The sequence below is a fragment of the Haliotis rufescens genome, unplaced genomic scaffold (genome assembly GCF_023055435.1).
Source record: "Haliotis rufescens isolate VD_foot unplaced genomic scaffold, xgHalRufe1.0.p SCAF_7, whole genome shotgun sequence".
NCBI classification, from domain to species: domain Eukaryota; kingdom Metazoa; phylum Mollusca; class Gastropoda; order Lepetellida; family Haliotidae; genus Haliotis; species Haliotis rufescens.
In genome coordinates, this window is record NW_025964361.1 from 55,776,923 (window position 1) to 55,803,231 (window position 26,309).

The 26,309-nt window shown below is 40.7% G+C and overlaps 1 protein-coding gene across 1 annotated transcript in view; it reads left to right on the forward strand.

Annotated features, from left to right (window-relative positions):
- The first annotated feature begins 999 nt into the window (after positions 1 to 999).
- Positions 1,000 to 26,309, forward strand: part of LOC124133730 (cholecystokinin receptor type A-like) — a 97,011-nt gene continuing 71,701 nt past the window's right edge. Inside the window, exon 1 of the mRNA XM_046498233.2 lies at positions 1,000 to 1,196. The gene's annotated coding sequence lies outside the window, so the exon portion shown is untranslated. The remainder of the gene's footprint in view (positions 1,197 to 26,309) is intronic.

Consider the following 26,309-nt stretch of genomic DNA (forward strand, 5'->3'; position numbering starts at 1 on the left):
AGTTAGAACTTTACTGTGCTTTATATATATACATGGATTATCATGCATGTGCATTTTATATCATATTTACAATTGGGTATTTCTTTTTATATTTACATGATATAGGAATAGACAGGCATGTCTGATAAAATCAGTGCTCTTACTCGGCATGATATATATAAAATTGATTATTGTAGGATATTTACTAAAATATTTTACAATGAACTTGTTTCTCATTTCAGAGTAGGAGTCACATACATAGATTTGCAATTTATCTTCAACAGCAAACGTGCATGACATACAATATCTTTCATTATAAATTATATTCAATTTGTCATATCTGCCTGTTTCAACCCACGAAGGGTTATTTTATGTAATATAATATACATGACAAATGATAAACCTCTATGTTTCTGTAGATACGATTCTTTTTACATTTGACTCGGCTGCAGATGAAGACACACAGTTCATTGTACATTCATTTCTCCCGTCTGCTGTTTACATGAGTAAATATGGTAATGTATTTATTCTGGTCGTAAACAAGTGCTTCTGGTTTTATTGGGTAGCTCTACATATTATCGGCCAGCTTGAACCAGGACTAAGACAAGTCATAGACAATAATACTATCACAGAAACTTCGAAATAGGCTATTCGGTATTCTGATGGACCAACACATGACCGGAAGGACCCCTCTTGTATGATCATAACAGCTAACAGCTAAAATATCCCAACGACACAAGTCCTGCAGACAATACTAAGGACGTTTATTATTAATTCAGCAGACAGTCTTTTGAACCTGCCTCTCTTAATTCTCCCAGAGGCATTCTTTTAACGATGGCTTACTGCTCGACTGGATACTTTGATTGACAGATATGGTTGAGGAGGGTTCGTTACGATCCAAGTGATAGACAGTTTTCACGAGATATTGCCCTGCCTATACAAACAGCAGAATTCCATGAATTACGTACGCGCGATAACGGCTGAAGCAAAGCGAGTTTGATAATTCCATTACTGGGAAGCCGCTACCGATAGCTTTGCCAGCGCTGGCCCAGCCCTCCAAATGACTTTGGCTATTGGTAGATGGCATCGCTTACTGGTCAATTCTAGTGGATGATAGCATAGGTAGATAGAGGGCACGGTCTGTCGAGTGCGGACGCTGGGCAAAGTCGTGTTATCTCAGCACTGATGATGAAGAGGTTTTCCCTGCTCCATGAAAGGTGAGAACTTATTACTAACTTATATAACTGATATATGCACCAGTATATTGCTATTTGTGTTCTCAGTTCGGTCCTTTCGGTCCTGACATCCAGTTATCATTGTCACCACATCATGACACGATAGGTTCAGGCTAAATTAAATCTGTCGCAGAGCTTGAAATAACTAGTTTCGTAAATATATATTTTAGTAAACAATTTGATGGCTACTTAACGTGTATCGTGTGTGTTAGTTGTAAACAGTATGAATATGTAACAGTTGTATTCCAACAGACATGACCATATTTGCGGTTAAATGGAACCAAACAATCATAAATGGAACTATTTATATATTTAGATTTCCAAGGTTTTAGATCTTCCATATACCAACTAAAGCTTGTCAGGCAGTGATATTTCATTCGTGTTACAGATGATATGTTAGCCTACATACGTATCCAAATAATAACAGATCGGTTTTGTTATCAAATAGTATTAGCGAGTGTTATATGTTCACTTACTGTGGAGGTATCTGGGGTATGCACACGTTTTACCATATTTATGGTATTCGCGTTTGCGGAATGGTATTCTCGGTTCCAGACAGCTTATTTACATATGTTGTGATGACGTCACTCATGTAACGTTTAATTTATGCCTGTTATGAAGATTATTAGCTGAGTGTTTCCGTATCGTCATTGTCGTATATTAGGAACATACATTGATATTGGCTTTGACAAGCATAATACACATTCTGTATTCCTTATATATGACATTTCCCACACGAGCTGGGGACATAATCTATTCAACATATCATGTCATTTTTTTTAAAAAGTCGATGATTGAAACGTACATTCACTTTAAGAAACAGCTTTACAAGTACATTTACCCTACAGTGCCAAATAATTTGCGACCATTTTCGTCTTTCAAAAACTCAATCTTAACTTATTGGTATAGTTTGTCAATATTTCATCGATGTATGAACATTCAAGCTTAAAGTAGTTCCTGCCAAGAGATTTCATCTGTATATTTATCGGATCGTGATACCGCGCTTATCAGATGGGTTCCTCGCATCAATCACACTATACATTGTATGATAAATACCCTTTGTTACGTCTATTCTCGGTACCAACATAACCATGTTACGGTGAAATAGTCCCGTTAACTTCTTGCAGGCGAGACAAAAACCGGATCACCTATATCACCAACAACACAGTCTAGACTATCTAGATGTATCGCTAAAAGCTCGACAATTCCCACATGTCTGGTTGCGTTTTGTTCTTGTGGCTATCGTAGCTGAGGTGAACGTCTTCAAGATATAGACAGTCCCTTACAAGAGACATGTTGATGTTTGAGGTACATTATGACTTTCTGTCACAATCATACCCTAGTTTGTTAGTTTATCTGTTGCTTAATGCCACAATCAGCAATATATGTCGAGTCTGGACCAGCCGATCAGTGATTGGCATCATGAACATCGATTACGCAATTGGGATACGATGACATGTTTAAACTAAGTCAGCGAGCCTCACCAGACCGATCCCGTTAGTCGCCTCTCAGGTTGCTGTGGACCGCTTCTGATCTGGAATCCTAACGGGTATGCAGACACATGTATGCGATTTCCACAGGAGGCCCCACGGTCTGTAGAGGGCACGGGTGGCCCAGTCGTCTAAGGCGCCGCGATTCGCTGTGCAGAGTTGCGTCCCTTGAGCACGCCAGAAACCTATGATTGTGGGTTCGAATCCCGGTTCGCCCCGATTATATTTCTAGGTTTGTCAGCACCATACCCGTGCTCGTGGGTTTCACGGAAGTGGTAAACGTCTGAGACCTGCATCACTTCGGGCTTTCCTCCCACATTAAGCTGACACGCCGTGATATAACTGGAATACTGTTAAAAGCGGCGTTAAACCAAACTCACTCACTCACTCACCCACAGGGTCTGCTTTCACTTTCTGGGATAGCATAAAACACAAGGTTATTCATACTTTATTAAAGATTCTTTCCACAGCATCCGTTGTCATTGAAGGCCAAGGTCATTGACCAGTTTTACTCCCAGAAATATACAACAATGTCTTGTCTAGACTTTTTTTCCTGACAAGAGTGTCAACTCTGACGGCTGTACTGGAATTGTGGGATATTATAACTACGGGCACTCGACAGGGAGAATATCAGTTTCTTAGAATATATAATTCATGTTTGTGACGGGTGCCACCGGTTGGGCAGGATACGTTCACCTTTCTACAAACGCCTAGTGTCATCAATATTTGATATTCGGAAAGAATATGCCCACGATATAGTCGGAATTGTTGAAGCGTCTGAGCTTTTCGACGAGTTCCTGTGAGTATAGACTTATTATGGACATTTCCGTTTTCACTTGTATTTTTGGACATGGCTGACATTCTTCTCATATTGACGTTAAACCAATACTCATTCACGAATGATGCAGCGTGCTTGTACAGTATTTAATCGTCGCGATTAGCTGCAAAATAGCTCAGTCGGACAGAACCGACCGATTTGGGCAATAATGATGGAAGACTATCCTATATTTGTCCCCAGACCACCACACGTGAACACTCATCACACAAGTGGGGTTTATCACTGCAATATGTTTGCAGGAGCCTCATGATCGCCATGGATACTGGTGTATGAATAGCGATGTGCTGTACCCAAACAGAATTGATAAGGCAATGGGGATTTTGCAGTTGGGGACTGCACGTCCTTGCAAAGGTTAACTGCAGGGTGTACGGGCCTCCCAGTTGTCAAAGTTCGCAGCGTCCCTTAGACATATCAGTAATCTAGGATCGTTGGTTCGAATCCCAGACCGCCCTGATTATGATTTTTCTATTTCATTATCACCACACGCGTACCATATGTACCCGTGTTCGTTGGTTTTACCAAAGCGGTAAACGTCTAAGACCGGAATCACTACAGACTTTCTTACGACATCAAGCTAGCATGCCTTGAGGGGGCACGGGAGGTCCAGTCGTCTAAGGCGCCGCGATTCGCTGTGCAGAGTTGCGTCCCGTGGGCACGCCAGAAACCTTTGGTTGTGGGTTCGAATACCCGGTTCACCCCGATTATGTTTCTAGTTTATGTCAGCACCGTACCCGTGCTCGTGGGTTTCACCGAAGTGGTACACTTGGGGCTTTCCTCCCACATTAAGCTGACACGCCGTGCTATAACTAGAAATACTGTTAAAAGCGGCGTTAAACCCAACTCACTCACTCACTGACATGCCTAGACATAGGCGAAACACTGTTAAAAAACGTCCTCAAACCAGAACACAACATGCCACACCATCGGATTTACTTGTTCGTCAACAACAAGACGAGACATCTGACGGTAATATCATAATTCTGAACTATACAGATGGAACAAATGTTAAACACAACTTTATTTTCACATACATTTATTCCGAACTTCCGTGTATCTTTTGGAAGTACCGGCATATCATCATGACACTGTACTTATTTTATAAGATTCGAAGACACCATCGGTAGCCATGACGTTGTTACAAGAAGTCATATTATATAATGCGAAGATGCAGAAAAACCAATTCAAAGGTTTTAAAAAATATTGCCATGGAATATGTCAGTCCATATTTAAATTTTGTTGTCTGTTTTTCAATATGTGTTTTCAACTTTGTAAACTAAAACAGACGTTATTCGTCAGACATTAAATACAAGAAACGATTTTAAAAACAGCTATTTCATATTTCATATAATTATTTTTCATAGGAATAAAAGGCAGTTGTCATAAGAAACACATTAATAAAATGCACAAACTGAAAGGAGGAAACATAATTGGAACAAACCCATTCTGACCCAGCCGGCAGTCGTTCTTAGTCTGGCTGGCCTACACGTTAAGTTCGTCCCGTGAAGATTCCGGGTTAGAATGAGTCTTCATCAATCCATGCTTGCAGTAGGAGGCGACTAACGGGATCCAGTGGTAAGGCTCGCTGACTTGGTTGATGCATGCAACCGTATCCCATTTGCGTACATCGATGCTCATGATGTCAATCACTGGATAGTTTGGTCCAGATTCGATTGTTTACAGACCACCGCCATGTAGCTAGAATATTGCTGAGTATGGCGTTAAACAAAAACCAAACAACAAAAACATAAGTTCGGAGTCATACCCAGTAGCAAAGCCGAAAATAACACTATATTAAATAAGCATCAATGCATTAATTGTTGATCAATGAACTAGGTATAAGTGACGGTTGAAATAAAGCCACATCGACTCGCAAGACCAACATTGGCGCACGTTGTACATCTTTGATGGCACGGACTCTGCACAAGGACGAGCAGCAGCTATTGTCGAACATCCGAACTCACAGCTGCCCGTTACGTTCAGGATTCTGCCTGTTGACAACATGGTGGTTTGGACGGCATTTATGATTACCGGAAGGCGGAGGCGGCGGTTTATAGCAATAATCTCAATGCACGTTGGTATATTGACAAGTTGAAAGTATTGCCTGATGCCCAATAGTTCCGGAGAGATTCCTATTAATAGGACAATACGCGACCACATGAGGCACGTTTTGCAGTTTCTCAACGTTTTGTTTGGTCTCCAGTATATCACCTTGACCACCAGTTGTTGATTAACCACACAATAAATAGATCCAGACATTCGAAGAATCCGTGTGAACTCAACAGAATGTTATCCTGAGTGCGTTGTGTGAAGTATTGCATTGATACATATTGGTGACTCATAAATCGTTGTGGTGATTAATTGAAAGAAAGGTTGTTTTACGCAAACTACGTGAGTGAGTGAGTTGGGTTTAAAGCGGCTTTTAACAGTATTCCAGTTATATCGCGGCTTAATGTGGGAAGAAAGCCCGAAGTGATGCAGGTCTCAGACGTTTGCCACTTCGGTGAAACCTACGAGCACGGGTATGGTACTGACAAACCTAGAAACATAATCGGGGCGAAACGGGAATCGAACCCACAATCATAGGTTTCTTCCTAGGGACGCAACTCTGCACAGCGAATCGCGGCGCCTTAGACAACTGGGCCATACGAGCCCTCTCAAACTACGTGAGAGGCAGGTGGTTAGGACATGCTTACCTTCCTTTTTAGCAAACACCTGGTGTCATTGATATTTAGTGTTCCATTCATATCATTTTCATCACTATTGTTGTCTGTTACGCTCAATGATATCTGTGTCGGCAGACAGTCGAGACTGATTATCCACGATCAGTAATATTATGTCTGTATCACCGCAAACTGTCAATAATCGAATGTATAAACACCAGTGATTTATAGCATTTATAAACATCTGCGTCGTCAGGGACCATCAGTCATTTCACAAACTGTAACCATCTACCGTCATTCGTCGGCTAATACGAGTGAGTGAATGTTTTAACCCGCGAAGCTATTCATGACGAGAGCCACCGACGATTAGCATCGGGTACTGCGAACCTCTTCTGTAACTGATTAAATACAGATGTGAAAATATAGCGAACTAGCTGATGTAAACAGGTGACAAAACCCTTTCCATAACCATAAGAAATATCCGCCAAAAGCCAAGCCCACTGAACGAATCGGACCATGTCACAAGCATGTGTTTATGGATCGTTAGCACACCGGATGTTTGCGAAAAGGTGACAAAACACATCCAAAGGCAAATCAACTAAAAAACACATGGTAAAAAAAAAAAAGGGAAATGCATAATTATTTTTTTGTCACGTTTAGTAATGTTCTTCACCTTTTTAAAGCTTTTCTGATGCCTTGAATGTTGAATCCCTGGTCAAACAACTTGGGACAAGATGTTGTATGACGATCTTTGTAATTTTTGTAGATAGCGCATGCACAACTGTACCTGAAAAGAAGCGAAATGCATGTGTCGACTCCAATGGAGCAGCTGGAACATTGCTCGACATAAAGAGAAAAGTGGACTACTGGAAAGTTGACTAGTGGAAGCCACCCCTCTTATCATACACGTCGTGGGGCTATTGTCTTGTTTAGAGTGTTTTGTCACTCTGAATCTTTCTATATACATCTAAATTTTGAAACTTATTAGTAGGTGACACTCGTCTCTTACATTCCAAGCTCAGATGGGTAAATAAGTGGAAGGGAATTGACTATTTGACATTTAATGAAGGATATCAGAACGATATGTATCTGGAGCTTTAGTCAATCCGAACCGGATTTCTTACTCGTATACAGGAGTGTGACACAGGATTTCACATGTTGTTTCCTCGGTACGGTTCAGATGATTTCAATTTTGGTAAATTGTTCTGAATGTTTGAAGACAGAGATGTAACTACATATACTGAACCGCAAAGGAAACGTCACCATGGATAGATATATGAGAAATCTTATTTGTCCAAACACTGTAAACATACTTTGAGGCATATTAAAAAGATGAAACTTGGCAAAACTTATCATCAAGGTTGAAATTAAAGTGTCAAATGTTCTTAAAGTGAAACACAACACTAGTCTCTGAGAAAATGGCATCACAAGTCATTATCTCGTATTTCCGCCATGTGCATTGATGACTGCCGGGCAACGCGGCGATACATGAAATGGATGAGGAGGTTGATGGAGGCCACAGGCACTTGAACCCCCAATCTGTTCAGCTTGTAATCGTCCAAGGGCTTGGAGTCGCTGATTTCTTGTCACTCTTTGCATGTGGTCGCACTTCAATAACGAATGAATGTTATACGATCTGGGTGGATTTTTATAGGGCAAGAAATGGGGGAACGCATGTGCATTTCAATTTGCACGGAACCCACGTGCATCGGGTTACCATGGCCGTTGCCATGATGCGTTTGGGCGATCGGTTTTATTGTCATCTGCTTTGTTTTTTTTATCATCAAATTTCATTTTTCAGGACAAGGTAATGTTAACTTTTGGAAAATTACCCAGATATTTAAATGACAACGTTTTATGCAATGTTACTTGGGGGGACGTTTCTTTTGCGGTTCAGTATATATGGTCACACCGTTTAGTGGATCAAGAATGAAGTGTGTCCTTAAATGTGTCGTGTGGGATAGTGGTGTGCAAAGTAAAACTAACACGTTTTGGCAGAATTGGACTTCGTTCTTTTCTCAGACTGCACAATTCAAGCAAACCAATTGAGATTTGAGATTCCACATGATATTAATTCCACTTGTCTCAAGTACTTTTTGTGAATATAAAGAAAGTCCTTCCTTAACTTGTATTGAGGATTATGGTTATCTTTGCGTGTCTAGTGTGTATCTTTGAGACAGGGATTTAGTGGTAATTTTGCCCGACACAGCAATCTCGTTCAGTACAATCCAGGAATAGGCATATCTTCAGGTTTTAGAGTCAAGTCATGTTAAAAGTTCTAACGCGTTTGAGCAGATTTCGTCCTCAGTTTTCATGCTGGCCTTATGTGTCATTATTTAATGTTACTTATAGCAAGTTGTTTCATCAAACAATTAATGTAGTTAATGAAGTGTACTTACATATGATGGCTATGTTATTTGAGGCCTTGTCAGTGGGGTCCACGACATGTTTTCCTGTGGGCATCCATATCTGTCTATTTTAATTTTGATTCCTCTTTTCAGTTTTTGCATTCTACCAATGACAACATCTCGCACTGACTTCACCTAATATGAACACAAAGTATAATTTAACAAGTAGGAAGGTGTTCGTATAGGAAAATGAACCGTTGGTGGTTTCTGAAATTTGAAATATTGTGGGACAATATTTAGGGAAATATCTTGGAACGTTACGTAAGTTAAGCGCCAATTTCCTTGTTTGCGAATTTCAAATTAAGGAACATTCGGTATTTCCTGATTCAGTAGAGTCTGTTCTGGTTTGGCCAATTCTTTCAAAGCAATCTCAAGAAATATTATAAACTCCAGTCGATAATGTGGACTGTCTGTCGACCCTTCCATCAGACAAAGATCCTGATTTCTTTTAACGTCACAGATCATGATCTGTTTTCGGCAATAAATCTTCCGAGTCAATGGTTTTCGTCCTCTGTGACACTGGCCGCGGCGACGTTTTTGGCATGCCAGAATCAAACGCTATACATTGACGTTGATAGTTCGTTAGTTTGAAAGACTGTCAACGTCTTTTACTTTGCCAAAACATCCATATGACATTGCTGGACATAGAAGAGCCCAAAGACTTTCACTGGACGCAACTAATAAGATCGACTGCATAAAGCCTTTCATAAAAGGGGTTGATTAATTTTTCATAATCAAAATTTTGGTGGACACAGTAGAAATATTTATGTTGAAGCCCGATGATGATTTCTGTTGTGTCTCTCCAACATAATTTAATCCAATTCAGAAAGCCCTCCAACTGAATATTTTAATCAATCCCTGTTATTGAAAAAGAAATTCCCTTCATCTCAAACATAGATGGAGATATCCCGAAGGCTGCAAGCCAAACCATTTCTTTCAGCAATACCGTCTGTAGGAATGTGGGGGCAATCAGTTCCTCGTTTGTCTGCTCAGCATTTTCAGTAAAATGCTACCAAGCTAGTGATACGTCTTAGTGTCAAAATAATTACCAGCGGACAAATCGACTTGGTTCATGTAGAAATAAAAGCCACAAAACCCTTTCCATAAAAATACGAAATCTCAAACAAAAAAAACTTGAGACCAAGGAGACGCCAAATTCTGGCGCCTTTGACTATTCCACTATTTTGGCGTCAACTTTGTTGACCCTCCGTCAGCAACCATATGGTCTTCACACAGCAAGATAAGAATATCATCGGTGCCGTTAACGAAATCAGCAACTTTGCGTGGATAGGTCTACAAACATAAAGAGGCAATACTATAGACAAGTAGTATAATAAGTTCTTGAGGTTGATTTGAAAGGTTTGGCCGAACCAGCAACAGACTAAACTAAATTAAAAAAGGCCCTAAATTTAAATTTTTCAAACAAGGAACTGATGCTTTATAATAACATTCTCAGTTTCTTTAAATGTCCAGCAATATTTCAAATTACCAGTTAATGTATATCTCAAAAGGTGCATCTTATTTGTGTGTGAATAAATACGCTTGTTCATTGGACCATTGATGGTTTACATTATATATTTACTTGAACTGGGTCGATGTTTCTGGTAGCATCTTGGATCTCGCTTTCAACCTCTTTAATAGGTTCGATCCCCGGCCGCGTCATACCAAAAGACGTTAAAAGATGGTACTTGTTGTTACCCTGTCTGACGCTCGGCATTAAGGGGCTAACACAAGGACTAGTCGGCTATACTGTGTCTGAGTGGGGTATTCATGTTAAACTGCGGCATGATATCTCAGTGAGCTAGCACTATAAATCGGCATCAGTCCGGACTAGCAGCCACACACACACACACACACACACACACACACACACACACACACACACACACTCACGTACATGCACGTCGCTATATAAGTGCAATAATCTTGGACGAGACGTTAAACCCCATTTCACCACACCTTAGTATGCCCAAAGCGTCAACTGTACGTAGTTTGGAAATGTTATATGGTAAAAGTAGAATGTGCACAGCAAATACAGATCAATGTTCATGTGTCAAACTACATTCACGGATATATTTGCTTCAAGGGACTTGCATATCTCCATCCTCTCCACGTGAGTCTATGAATGGCGTTAATGATTAAGGAAACCACATCGAAGCTGCCTGAAGGACGGATAGTAAAAGGGTTTATAATAAGGAATTATCCGTACTCACACAAATCACACCAGTAATGGTGTTAGTTAATTAATGCATGTAAACGTGGATTAATTGGGCGATAACTGTGGTTCATCGCCAGTTCAAAGGGAAATCCATTGTAACTGTGCCGGATGTATAAACGATTGGCTATTAGGACGGTGTTGTGGTGATGAAAGTGCGGGTCTTTTTACAGAAAAGTACTTGCGGAATTCAGGTTTTTGTTTGACGCCGCTAAACTTACCTGCAACTGTTTGAAGAGACGGAAGCAATGATACACGTAACATGGAGAACGAGCTGGTGTACAAGATCCCTGGTAACTACAGAAAACAGGCCACCAGAAGGCAGTGTTGGAATAATCCTGGAAAATAGTTGGTCTACGTTGCAAGTATTATCAGTAAGGTTGGGCTTAGTGAGAATGCAATTAAGAGTTGTGATATGTCCGGGTGTATTGCTGATGCCACAAAATGTGTCCAAATTGGAGAAGCAAATATTGCAATATTAGCAATATATATTTCAACGGCAATATATCAATACATCGATGAGATTACGTGATATTAAGTTTCTTGTTGTTTGTTTGTTGCCCCACTCAGCAGTATTTTCAGATATATGACGGTGGTCTGTAAAGAATTGAGTCCTGTCCAGACAATCCAGTGATTTAGCATCAATCTACGCAACTGGGATACGATGACATGCATCTACCAAATCAGCGAGTCTCACCATCCGATCCCGTTAGTCGCCTCTTGCGACAAGCATTGGTTGCTGAAGACAATTCTAACCCGTTCTTCTATTAGTGAGGTGAAATTGAGTTTAACGTCGCGTCCAAGATTATTGCACTTATATAGCGACGTGCATGCTTGTACTAGTCCAGACTGATGTCGATTTATAGTGCTAGCACACTGAGATATCATGCCGCAGTTTAACATGAATACCCAACTCAGACACAGTATACTGACTCCGAACCGACCAGTCCTTGTTTTAGCCCATTAATGCCGAGCGCCAGGCAGGGTAACAACAAGTACCATCTTTTAACGTATTTTGGTATGACGCGGCCGGGGATCGAACCCCGGACCTTCCCGCTCTCCGGGCGGACGCTCTACCACTAGACCACGGAGGCGGTCCGTTCTTCTGTTAAAAGCTGCGCCACGCAATACTATCGGTAATATCAACCAATGCCCCTTAACTTTCCCCTATCGTCGTGCACTTTGTTTTAATAGATACTAGTATGTGACTTGAATAAAATAAATGCAACTCTATCATTTACGGATCACTGGTCTTATAGCTCGACTAATATTGGGTGCGGGGTTAAACATCCAAACAAACATAATCATCAAGGTTCTAAAAGACTTAAAGTATTCTAGTAGTCTAGAGGTTAAAGTGTTCGCTCGTCACGCATACGACCCTGATTCGACTCTCCACAGTGGTACCATGTGGGACGCCCGTTTGTGGTACCGCTCCCCCGCGATATGAAAAGCGATGTGAAGCAATACTCACAGACTCATAAACGGGGGCACGGGTGGCCCAGTCGTCTAAGGCGCCGCGATTCGCTGTACAGAGTTGCGTCCCTTGGGCGCGCTAGAAACCTATGATTGTGAGTTCGAATCCCGGTTCGCCCCGATTATGTTTCTAGGTTTGTCAGCACCATACCCGTGCTCGTTGGTTTCACCGAAGTGGTAAACGTCTGAGACCTGCATCACTTCGGGCTTTCCTCCAGCATTAAGCTGACACGCTGTGATATAACTGGAATTCTGTTAAAAGCGGCACTTACACACTCATGATCACATTCTATAAATTCGCTTGGATTTTCGACACAGGTTTCACCATCCATATTGCTTGTGATAATGTTACCTGCATGTATTTATTCATCTGCATAGTTTTAGCTTTACACCAATTGTTTCATAACGATGCTAGTTGACAGCGATGACATGACTGAAATGATGTTCAAAGCAGCGAGGATCTGATATCGTTAAATAATGATCAAAAAGCCAATTTCTTTCCACTGAAATAGAGACCAGTGAAACCTCATCTGTTTAATAGTTTGATCTATGCATAAAGATTCTGAGTGACAAAACAATATCTACACGGTGGGTGACTTCAACTTTCCAGCAGGCAACTTTCCCTTTATGTCGAGCAATATTCCAGCATCTCCACAACTGTAGAGGTACAACCGAGCATGCGCTCTATACGAAGAGCATCATGCGACTCTTGCTGAAACGTTTGGTCAGAGTTACAACATTCAAAGCATTAGAAGAGAGACACAGGATTTGATATAATTGTAATATTTGGTATTAATTTGGGTAGTTTACATTTCATGCCTTTTTTATAGTTTAAAGCACCATCCTGCCTCCAAACTTTCTGAAAAGCTTTAAAAAGCTTCTTTTACTGCCACAAATACAGAACCGACTTTAGTTTCAATTAAAACTATGAGCCTACATGTTATTTTTATGAAAACACCTTGCAACAATGTTTTGTGGCAGAAAATTTGTTTCTGTCGACAGTCAGCGACTTTTTCTGGGACATGTTTTTGCTTCAGTAGAATCCAACAAATCTAGCTCTAAATTGAAAACACATTATTTTTATATTAATACAAACATTATTGAATAAAACGCGAAATGTTTTGTGTTAGTAAATCTACTGAGTGAAGCGGCATGGGTTGAGGCTAGTGTGTTGAGTGAGTTTAAACAAAATATGGTTCTCGTATATGCTCAAGCAGTTTGTTTACACCATAATACTTCACTCGAACATATGACGGACTTTGAAAGCATGTATAACACAGCAACCTCGTAACTTGAGATGCATGAGATGGTCACCCCCAATGAAAAACAAACTTGTCTTGCAAAGGTGTCGTTCTACGTCACTGTTATGACGTCATATCGCTCATTGTGACACAAAAGGTATGACGTCATTGTCGTATATGGGAAAGCACTAAATTCGAGCTCCTTGATGCCCCTTGTCACGGAGCTGTACTCCAATGATCAGGGGTGTCATTAAACAAGAATAAAGTAAAATGAAAACGTGGTTATAGGTCACAGGTTTACTACCAGCAGCTAATTGTATCAATATATGACAATATAAAGGATCAAATAGACCCAATCTGCACTGACAAAGATCACTGATTAATTACATCAGATTTTTGGTTGTTGGTTGGTTTGTTGTTTAACGCCGCACTCAGCAATATTCCATATATATATATGACGGCGGTCTGTAAATAATCGAGTCTGGACCAGACAATCCAGTGATTAATATCATGACCATCGATCCACGCTATTTGGATCGATGACATGCATCAACCAAATTAGCGAGCCTGACCACCCGATCCCGCTAGTCGCCTTCTACGACAAGCATAGTCGCCTTTTACGGCAAGCATGGGTTGCTGACCTACTCTATCGCGTATCATCACAGGTGTAAATTAAATCAGAGGAAATACGCAAGCAGCTTAGCTGAGCAACTGTATTATAGTAGTAAAATAAGAGCACAACAACAATACTACAACAACACTTTGACGAGATACAGACAAAATGCATAGACACCTAATTACTTCGTACGCGACCAATTAACACCTGAGTTAATTACCTCAACACTAAAATGAGTGAATGACCTCGGCTGGGTTAATAAACACAGAGGGAATATCCCTATAGAAAGTCACTTGGACAATAAAATAGACGAGAACGTCAGAACATCAAAGTTAACTATCCGGGGTAGAAAAGGTCTTCAGCAACCCATGCTTGCCGTAAAAGATGACTATACTTGTAAGAGGCGACTAACGGGATCGGGTGGTTAGGCTGTCTCACTTGGTTCATGCATGTCATCGTATCCCAATTGGGTCGATGCTCATGGTGTCAAGCACTGGATTGTCTGATCGAGAATCGATTATTTACAGACCGCCGCCATATAGCTGGAATATTGCTGAGTGCGGCGTTAACCAACAAACAAAGAAAGTATCTAAGTAACTGGTAACTAAGACTCAACACTTTGACTGAGCAAGGAAATTCTAAAATTCCCAAAACAAATTGACAATCACAGGAAGTTTGGTCATCCTCGGATTACTGGAAAACGAGTAATATGGAAAACCCTACCTGATACGTTTAGCTCAATACAACCAACGTACGTCAGAACAAGATCAAGGCCTCATCCACCAGACTACACGACAAGGGGGATGACCTCAACTTACCAATAGTCAAGTTTCCCTTTACTTTGAGCACTATTCCTTCAGTTCCAGCCTTTGGTGTCTACATTTCACAACTATTGGTGCCCAATCGAATACGCTCTTTAAATGAACATTTCAAAGAGCAAATGCCACTCTTGCTCCCAAGTGCTTGTATCAAGGTTACAACCTTCAAGGATGGGGGGACATTTCTGGATTTGATGCAAAGGTGACCAAAGCGATGCCTGATGCAATTCTCTATTCTGAACAGTGCCAGAACAATTGACTTGCCTTTGTATGTGTTTGTGACGGGTGTTACCGCTCACATTTTCGAAGACCGAGTTTCAACGCTATTTGTTAGTGATTCAATAACACATGTCTATAATATGGTCGAAATTGTAGAATGCACTCTGCATTGAGCAGAGACTTCTTCTGCTTATGGAAAGGGATTTTTCGTTTGAATTACAATCATTTCAGAAGATGTTTGTCACAATATATGACACTTTATTAAACAATGTTGAGGAAACTCTTAAGGAGAGGGCGGTCGGGTAGCCTAGTGGTTAAAGTGTTCGCTCGTCACGCCGAAGAACCAGGTTCGATTCCCGACAAGGATACAATGTGTGAAGCCCATTTCTGGTGTCCCCCGCCGTGATATTGCTGGAATATTGCTAAAGGGGCGTAAATTCATACTCACTCACTCACTTAAGGAGATTCTTGTGGCGAATCTCTTTACCATCCAACATAATTATCCAACGTTTTGAGTTTGTATCAGTACTAAGCATTGACTCCAGTGTTAAAGCACAGCTAACCGACTGATAAACATCAGTGGCAGAGAGATTAGTGAGATCATTTGATCTCCGGTACTTCTTACAGTTATTGAAATGCATGAGTACACCTGAAGCAGTGTCAGGATTAGAATGTTTGAAATGTAAAAGGTGATGGGACATGTAAATAATAGCGACAAAATCCTTTCCATACTCAATAGAAACGATTCCGACTATATCATGAGCATGTGTTTATGAATCACTATCAAATAGTGAGTGAGTGAGTATGGTTTTACGCCGCTTTTGGCAATATTCCAGCAATATCACGGCGGGGGACACCAGAAATGGGCTTCACACATTGTACCAATGTCGGGAATCGAACCCGGGTCTTCGGCGTGACGAGCGAACGCTTTAACCAATAGGCTACCCGACCGCCCCTCTATCAAACAGTGATGATACCAGGTAGCGTATGGTGAGCGTATCCTGCCCCACCGGTGGCACCCGTCTCAAATAGTGCAAATGCAAAGTCAATTATTCACATGGAAAGCCTGAAAGCTTCACTGAGGCCTTGAATGTTTTAACCCTGATCAAACAACTTCTGAGCAAGACCAGTATGACGCTCTTTGAAATCTTGGTAGAAAAAGCCTGCTCTATTGTATCTCAAAAGTTGTGAAATGTAGACACCAAACACTGGAGCTTCTGGAATATGAAGGGAAAGTTGAATCCATCCCTGTCATACAGTCTTGTGGAGAGTTTTGTCACTGTGGATCTTTATGCATTAATCTAAATGTGAAACCGATGCGGCGGTCTCACTGGTCTCCTTGATGTCTAGTGCAGGACGTATGTCTCAGAAACTAGTATCGAACTACATGGCGTTTGCAGAGAAGTATATATTCAAGTAGTAACCTCACGATGCCAAGCAGACATGCACTAGAGCTTTTATTGACATTCCCCTTGCTGCAGACAACTCGTGTTATTTGCACTGCAGAGTGAAAAACGGACTCAGTCATTATACTCCTACAATACATATTGACATAAGATCACAGTTGTGGCTGTGGCTTCACGACAATTCGCAAACAACAATGAAGAACGAAGCTTGGTTTATTTCACGATAAAACATGGTTCTATCATGACGTCATTTCGGGAGATTCGAACATACACTCGCAACTTGATGACGTCATAAATAGGACGACGTTAACTGTGAGAGGGAAGTGTCCAGTGAGTTGTACCTCCTAGATGTAGCTCGGCAACACAAAAACGATCACATCCAAAAGCGGGCGAGATGTGGTCATTTGCATTATTGGACATAAAATCGCCGTGGAAATTGTGAGCTTATCCGTGAAATACCAACTTTATCCCCCTGTTCGTAAAGTGGACTTGTCCGACATTGCCGAGGTCGGACTGTAATCTTGAGTCATCATTATTTAATACGGGGTAAATATGTTTAAAGCATGTACTTTTTACTTAGATTCTTAAAGAGGCTGTACACAATGTTGATATTTCATATAAGAAATATACCACTCGAGGCGGTTGTTTATCGTACAATAAAACACTGCGCCCGTCATGGATTATTCTCACGTCGTTTATTTCTGAATTGGAGCGGTGGGTTATCCTAGCGGATACCGTGTTCGCTCGTCACGCCGAAGACCCGAGTTCGATTCCCCACATGGCTACAGAGTGGAGCCAATCAATGGTGTCCCCTTCGACATTGCTATTGCTAAAACGGAGTAAAACCATACTCACTCATTCACTCATTATTTCTGAATTATAATCAATAGGAGCCCCAGTTAAAAGGGAGAAGCCGGGGCAAAATCTGGACTTGCTTTATTCAGGATCCTGTACTTTCGTCTTACATCGTAAGGGGGGCGGTCGGGTAGCCTAGTGGTTAAAGCGTTCGCTCGTCACGCCGAAGACCTGGGTTCGATTCCCGACATGGGTACAATGTGTGAAGCAAATTTCTGGTGTCCCCCGCCGTGATATTGCTGGAATATTGCTAAAAGCGGCGTAAAACCATACTCACTCACTACATCGTAAGGTAACTCAGCAGTTTACGGCTCCAAGTTGCAAACTCTGCTTCTCTAGTTTGCATGATCGTCATCCCAGTTCCACTATCCCCATCAAGCACAAACACAACACGTCTGAACGCAGCACTGATAGAAACAATTACGAGAAACAATTACACACACCACCACATCGTTGAATTGCCAGTTATCGTGGATTTCCGTTGCGGTAGCGCAAAGCTTACATCGAATTGCCGGCGCCGTACAAGAAAATGATCAGACAGATGGTATTCATTATCGACGTCACTATTTGCTGGAACATCTAAGATTGTATCATGCAATATGCATCAGTCGTTTTGTATTTTTCTATTTGGAAACCAAATTGATCACCATGAGTGATTTCTTTCAGGTTTTGAGACATGCGATGTGTTTGAGAGATTGGCCTGTGTTTAACACATTTACGGAGCTAGACAAGTAGCTGTAACAGATCACTATATACGACTTAAAGATTGTTTTATCTAGCTAAGCTTCTGATCTTTGTGAATAAGGGATTCTCAGAACATACCATCCAGTCTGCAGCCTCCCTGGCCATTTAATAGATCGGCACTGTGGAGATGTCTGGTACCATTACTATGTGTTGTATAGGATAATAACAAGTTCCTTTATCGAGTGCTGGACTCCACGCCTTTGTATTCAGGGACCGCCTCCGTGGTCTAGTGGTAGAGAGTCCGCCCAGAGAGCGGTCCGGGGTCCGGGGTTCGATTCCAGGCCGCGGCATACAAAAATGCGTTATTAGATGGTACTTGTTGTCACTCAAGCTGACGCTGGGCATTAGGGGGCTAAAACAAGGACTGGTCGGCGCGGAGTCAGAATAGTATTTTTGTTAAGCTGCGTCATGGTATCTCGGACAAAATCGGTAAGATCGGCATTAGTCCGGACTAGTACATGCAGCCACACACATTTCATCCCACATTAAGCTGACACGCCGCGATATAACTCGAATGCTGTTAAAAGCGGCGTTAAACCCAGCTCACTCACTCACTATTACTCTTTTCTGTGAGTTTGATCTATTTAATCCTCCGTGGTCTAGTAGATGGAGCGTCTTCCCGTAGAACGGAAGGTTGGTGGTAGTTTGATCCCCTTCCACGTCATACCATAAGACGATAAAAATTGGTATTTGTTGCTCTGCCTGGCGCTCGGCATGAGTGAGTATGGTTTTACGCCGCTTTTAGCAATATTCCAGCAATATCACGGCGGGGGACACCAGAAATGGGCTTCACACGTTGTACCCATGTCGGGAATCGAACCCGGGTCTTCGGCGTGACGAGCGAACGCTTTAACCACTAGGCTACCCGACCGCCCCGCGCTCGGCATGAGGAGTCAGCATAATGTGGTTGAGTGGGGTATCCATGTTAAACTGTGGCTAGCATTATAAATCCGGCAAAAGTCCTGGGTAGCAGATGCAGCCACACACACACGTGCATGCACGTCGCTATATAAGTAAAATGATTCTTAACGCGACGTATTATGTTTCCGTGTTTGTCAGCGCTATAAACGTGCGCGTGGGTTTCAACAAAATGGTCAACATTAAACCTGCATCATTCCTTTCTTCCCACGTTATGCTGACACACCGTGATTTAATTGGAATACTGTTCAAAGCGACGTTGAACAAAATTCACTCCCTCATTCACTAAAACCTGATGTTACCTCTCCTCGATCAATTTATGTTAAAGGTCATTCCGTGTTTTACATACAGCTGTCGTCACAGATACTGCTGTCACTAACAGAAACATTTTGAACAAATTATTAATCATTATAATCGACCTCAAGTAAAGAAAAGTTCATAAATCTATCGTAACCGATAAATCAAAATAAATCATTTGATCGATGGTCAACGGTGCGAACCTCACATACAATGGATCCAGCTTGCGTTTCAAGACTTGGCGCTATGGACATAATCACACGTTAAAAGTGTCTGTGGAATTGTATGAATTATCATTTGGTTCCATTTAAACTTCGAAACAGTCGCTCATTAACCAGATACACGAAACGGGTATTGACTTCATCGAACATTATGTTACCGTCCAACTTTGAGCTGTAATTGATATTCCTGGTTATGGGATCCAAGTTCATGTCCCTTCTAAGTGAATTACCAGCCCCTACCAGCCCTCACAATGAACAAACACCATTGATCGTGTCTGGTTTAACAGTGATGAAGTACCCCCTGTCATAGACACGCCATCCATCAAACTGCTTGTCAGTTCACGGTGTGTCAATATCAGTTTGTTCGTTAATTCATTGTTCCTTAGTATGCATATCAGGACCCTTCTGTCTCCGCGATACTGATACAATATTGACAGTATTAAGTCACTGTGTTAAGGTGTTTGCAATTTTCTTCCCGCAGTGTAACCACTCGCACAAGGTAACTAATTGTATTATACTCGGCATGCATTCGGCACCAAAACCACGGTTGTGGAATGTTGTGCTGTTACATGCAAACACTGGTATCCATATATCAGTGGCTGATGGAGGTGAAGTAGCATAGCTCGGTAGTCTGGGGTTCAAACCGTTATTCGTCACACCAAAGATCCGGGTTCGATTCCTTGCATGTTTGAATAAATAGATAAAAGCGACAAAATCTCCATTAAAAAAACATTGTTTGTGTCAAACACCTTGACGTCGTTGGAGTATTGCAAACATCAGACGCACTCACCCTTTTAATTTCTTGTAGCTATTTATAAAGTGTATGAACAGATGTGACTCGATCTGCATTTAACTAAAAGTCCTCAGCTAAGGGAAAATCCATTGCTCGAATTGTCCGATAACCAGAATAAAATGTATTTAGCTATATCTAAAACAGCACCATTATCACAAGGTAAAAACATAGTTTCAGATATAACAAAGACCTTTGGAAAATTAAATGGACTTTTAGCAGATATTTTTGTGTGATTATTGAAAGGGTTCTGTCGTTTCTATTAATTATCTCTGCGGGATAAATGAGTTCCTTCCCCTCATCTATCACTAGAGTTGAAATTCAAAGAAATCAACGAGAGTCAGTGTGTAATCGCGTTATGTGCTCAGAAATTTAAAGTAATTAGAATGGCAGCCTCTTCACCAAGCTGTACGATTTCGATTTGTACTTTCGTGAATATCCGCTTTATGTCGGGCAGTATATACCACCAGGTTCTGGCCTCATGTCTCAATCTTCTTCAGACCTTGTAGACTATATTCACTACGACTAAGCTTTTCAATCAAGGCTTCACAAACAAAGGTCTGCCTTAGTCATTCCAGACTTGGGATGAGAGCTATTAAGAATTTAATGAACATGACACGTCACCCGTCAACATGATGCGCGATGCTATCTCACACTTTGACCTTTACCCGCAGTTTCCACACCATTTTACCCATTGGTACCGCATTTCCACTATATGACGCACCGGCGTCTTTTAATTTCGCGCAAACCATAGACCACGCTCACACATTTTTCAGTCATATAAAAGATACTTTTGCAGTTTTGCAGGAAACGGTCATTGTTAATCAGCAATACATCACCGTATTAGAGATCCGGCACCTAATAGATATCCGGTTTCTATTTTTGGGACAAATCGCATGACCCGGTGTAAATTTGAAGCCGGTGTGTATTGGAGGCCAGGTGTCTAACAGAGGAAAAACGGTACATATTTAACGACAGATTTGTGAGTTTTGGGTGCGTCATGTAAAGCAGGACATACTTACCCTCTTAGTGACCACCTGGTGTCGTAGTGATGTATTCCTGAAGGTTCCGTCACTATGTTTGCCTTTTAAGCCTTATGACATTAGTTTCGACTGATTATTCCCAAGCGTGGACGTTTTTAATTCAAATCTTCGTGGCACCCGACGGGAAGACGTGTCGTACCGCCTCGCCCATCATTGACTTATTTGACAACGCTTGGAAAGTCTCCAATAAACAAATCGAGATGGGCCCGCATCCAACTCTCACTGATTGCAATGCAATTTACACGTACAGGAAGCATTAACTATAACCTTGTTCTTCCTAAGAGCACTAGTAGTGGACAACTGCTGATCGTGGAACAAAGGGATTGTGGTAGTTAGCAGTGGTGTACTGAACTTAAACACTTTCAAATATAGTTGCAATTAATCACCATGATAATAATAATAATAATAATAATAATAATAATAATAATAGATAGATAAAATCGACAACACTTTTCAATAATCATAAGACATCTCTACTAAAAGCCATAATTCAATGTTTGTGTCAAACGCATTTACGTCATTTGTATAGACCTGTATTATAAGCATGTGTTAATGAATTAATATCAATTAGCGATGATACCAGGTTTTCGTAAAGTCATGCCACACCGACTGTGCCCATCACAAACACACGCAAATGCAAGTCAATTGTTCACCTGAAAAACACGGGAATATAATGGGGAATTGCATCAGACATCATGTGTGTCACTGATGGCGTCAGATTTGTAAATGACCTTCACGTGTCTACCATAAGACTTATTAAACACATTGAATGTTTTAACCATGATCAAACAACTTGTGTATAGCGTATAACGCTTTTTTACATTTTCGTAGAAAAAGCATGTTCGAATGTTGGGGAGCAGCTGAAATAATGTTCCACATAAAGGGGAAGATGGCTATTAAAAAGTTGAAATCATCACTCTTGTCAAACAGTATTGCGGATAGTTTTTGTCGATCTGAATCTTTATACGTAGATCTAAATATGAACCGATTAGGCGATTGTAAAGAGTTCGAAAATTGGTGCTGCAAATTAATTTTTTTCCAGACTTACGTTCCTTCCTGCATGTTTTTAAGTGTTGAGTTTCCTGTCTTCATTGGGAACAAATTTCGTGAACATGCACGTTTGCATGCTTATAGGAGATATCTGTCAAGAATGAGCTTAGTTTAAATTAAATTATTTTTTATCCAAAGTTACGGCCCTTGATCCATGCTATTTCACTAAGTGCATAGTGGCCGAAGGCTTTTTCTCAGAAACTACCGACGTTACGTGTATGCAACTTTGAGTGCTTATATAAGAGATTCTTGTCACGACTGAGTAAAACGTTGCTTCCATAACTGATTTTCTTTGTCCTGAGTTACCCTCCCTTTCAAAATGCTAGAGATTTTGTGCATCCTCTTTTCAGTCCATGCTTTTAGAAAAAATATCATCATTGAGGTAAACACTTCAAATTCTAATGTGCCCTATGGTGGGTGATAGTGATAACGCTGTTTTCCTGTTTGATATGTTACTTATACCAAGCTCTTTGATCAAACAAGTGCTGCTTATAAGTTACATATGTTATTTTAGGCTTTGTTAGTGGAAACAACCTCAAACATTTCATGTAGGGCACAAGGACTTAGGATGACAGGTGGCTTGAATGGGTATATTATAAGTTGTAGCATGATCACGAGGGGTACATGGGGTTTTATGCTTCCGGCGTTAGGTTTTATACCACGCGCCGGAACCTAACGAGGGACGCATGTGATCCTGCTACAACGAAATTATTGTTTTAATATGACATTGTAAAATAACTCAAACATATTCAAGATTGATACAGCGGCTTTTTCCTTGGAAGCGGGGTATAAGGGATTTATTCTGCCTCTCAGGAATCTACATTCAGCCTGACTTGCTCGTGGAGGGGTATAAGAGATTTATTCCCCACCACCACACACACACACACCCAAGGCGGGATACACAGTATGTTACTCGTATCATCAAGATCACGTGGACCAATCAGATCTCATCATTCTGATACGGAAGTACGCTAATCCAGTTTGTGCATTCTTCCATTGACAACACCACGCACTGACTTAACCCATTCGCAGGTCATTCAGACATTCAACAGGTCCATCATTAACAGCGTCCATAATGATTTAGAGGTGTGATCCCAATTGGTAGCAGACTGTTCGCGATATTGTGGGCCATATTTTGAATAAATGGTTGTCATTGTCAAAGTAGACTACAAATGTGAAAGTTATAACATATCCTTTAAGTTTGAATTACCTTATGTGTACATCGGTCTTGATTGATCTCCTATCAAATTAGCCCACATGAAAAAGGGCCAAATCAATAGAAAGGTTGCTGGATCAGCCAGTGAGCCCATTGATCGCATGTGTTCACACGTATAAGCACTACAGGCATTCGATCATGGCTGCTAATAATTTCAAGTCAACTGTCAATGCGATAGGGGTATTGATATTCATCAGTCGGACACAATATAAGTCCCTTAAATAGTGTAATGTATCAAGGAAATACCATCGTCGCGATAAATCTCACTGTGGATAGAATTCTAAGAGAATAAAACCAACGAGGAATATCGGATTATCTGCACCGTATAAATGAATGTATGAAGCCTTTGGAGAGATATTCCGATATTCCGAGTTTCGAGTCAGTTATTTATTGCTATTGTCGTTTGAAGAAAAGAAATCTATAAAAAAAACGTATGTCATGTCAACGCTACAGACAAACGTCAATTAAGTCAGTCAATTGTTAAGATGTCATCAGTCTATGACATCATGAATAATGGAATCGTCATATCATCAACAATGAAACAGTGTGATATCATATCGCTTCATCTGTCCAATCAGCACCCAGAATCGGTTACACGTATATGTAAAATATCAGAAAGTTATTGCATTCGCTATGTCTACCCTTATGGATATAATTTTTTTGGTAGACAACTGGGCGTGGGGGGCATGTTAATAAAAGGAACTGTTAAGGAGAGGAAGCAGCGACGTGGAAAATTTGGTGATAGTTATCATATGACAAGGATTCGATGTTCAAGGTCTCTGACGACAGTGTTGGGTTTTATCATGTGATAAACATACCATATCAAGAAATCTGATATTGTGCCATAAGACTTCATGCAAAACGTGCAGATACGCAGCGACAATTAAATTTTCATCTCCTAAACAATCCCAAAATATTTTCGAGTGCATAGAAATACACTACCGATCCATCCTGCTAAAGATAGCAACCATTATTTCTCTGAACATAGGACGTTGTTGCTGATGTGGGTATCTCTTCGGAAAGATACTTATTTTGTAACCAAAATCATCTGAAGAATAGAACAAACAATATTTATGTTAACATTAAAAGCCTCCGAACGTCAAGAACAGTATTACCGAATTTAATTTAGTTTTATCCTCATGAGTTATTCATTACGATTGGAGAAGGTCTGTGAAATGTCTTTGAAATCAGAAACGTTGTTAACTTTCCCTGCCTCAGGGCAATTTCATCAACACCCTGTTGCACACTATTTGAAAAATGAGTAATAACGTTGAGGGTGAATTCGACCACCTGAGACTCGAAACGGACACGGATGCCACACGAGTGACCTCAAGCTGACAATACATGACTATTTTAACGCTAGTTCCAAGGAAACACGTTGATGGAACAAAACAATTTGACGACAAGTATCTATCCAAACGCACATACATACACCTTGATAGAACGTATCACCTTGAAAATATGGGCTTCTATAGAATTTGTCGAATCAACAACTACCGGAAACTTTAAAATCAAAAAGAGATAAGATCCTCTAAAATTGAAAACAATAAAGATCCAACAAAATTTAAGAGCTTAATGCATACCCCAGGTTACATTTCCATGATGGAATCTTTGATCTTCCTTTTTGTGTACACTGAACATTTTGAACATTATTTTAAAAAGGAGTATATTTTTGTGTACATGCAATAATAATTCGGTCGTATTTATAAACTTTACTCAACGTAAGGAGTGATTGTTACTGTAATAGGGGCGGTCGGGTAGCCTAGTGGTTAAAGCGTTCGCTCGTCACGCCGAAGACCCGGGTTCGATTCCCGACATGGGTACAATGTGTGAAGCCCATTTCTGGTGTCCCCCGCCGTGATATTGCTGGAATATTGCTAAAAGCGGCGTTACACCATACTCACTCACTCACTCACTGTTACTGTAATGCAAGATGACTTTCATAATTGTCGAGGTTAATATTTTATTTATAATAATTTTATTTTACTTTATTCATCGTGAGGAAAGGGTATCTTGTAATTATCTTGTATTAATGGTCATGAAAATAATTAAATTAGTTACACGGACAGTAAATATACATTTATAACAATCCTTAACACTTTCATTTTTCTATTCCTCTGCGAAGAAATTATGGGCTACAGTGTTTTCTGTCATCCTGTGAAATAATACGTTTGGGTCTTTCTGATTCGACATGACTAGAGAAAACTGGAATACGCGTTTCCACAGAAAGACAGACAGACATATTTTCCTTCTTCATCATTTGCCATCTTTAAAATGTTGCTGTGGATGCCAGCACTATAATCATACTTTTCAAGGCAAAAGAAGGCATGCTGAACAATGGATTCGACAACATTAACGGACAAAGTTATTTGAGCACAGTGTCCCATTTTCGCATGTTTTACATTTGGTAGTTCAATAATCGGGTTACAGGGGGTTTCGTGGGGCCTTCGAATTGCAGCGTCGAGTAATCTGTAATTCGAGACAAGCGGTGTGTTATCTAGATAAAAGTAACATGCCGGGGCCAAAACTTTATATCGTCCTGAACGATATATTTTGGTTATCCACATGTTTAAAATT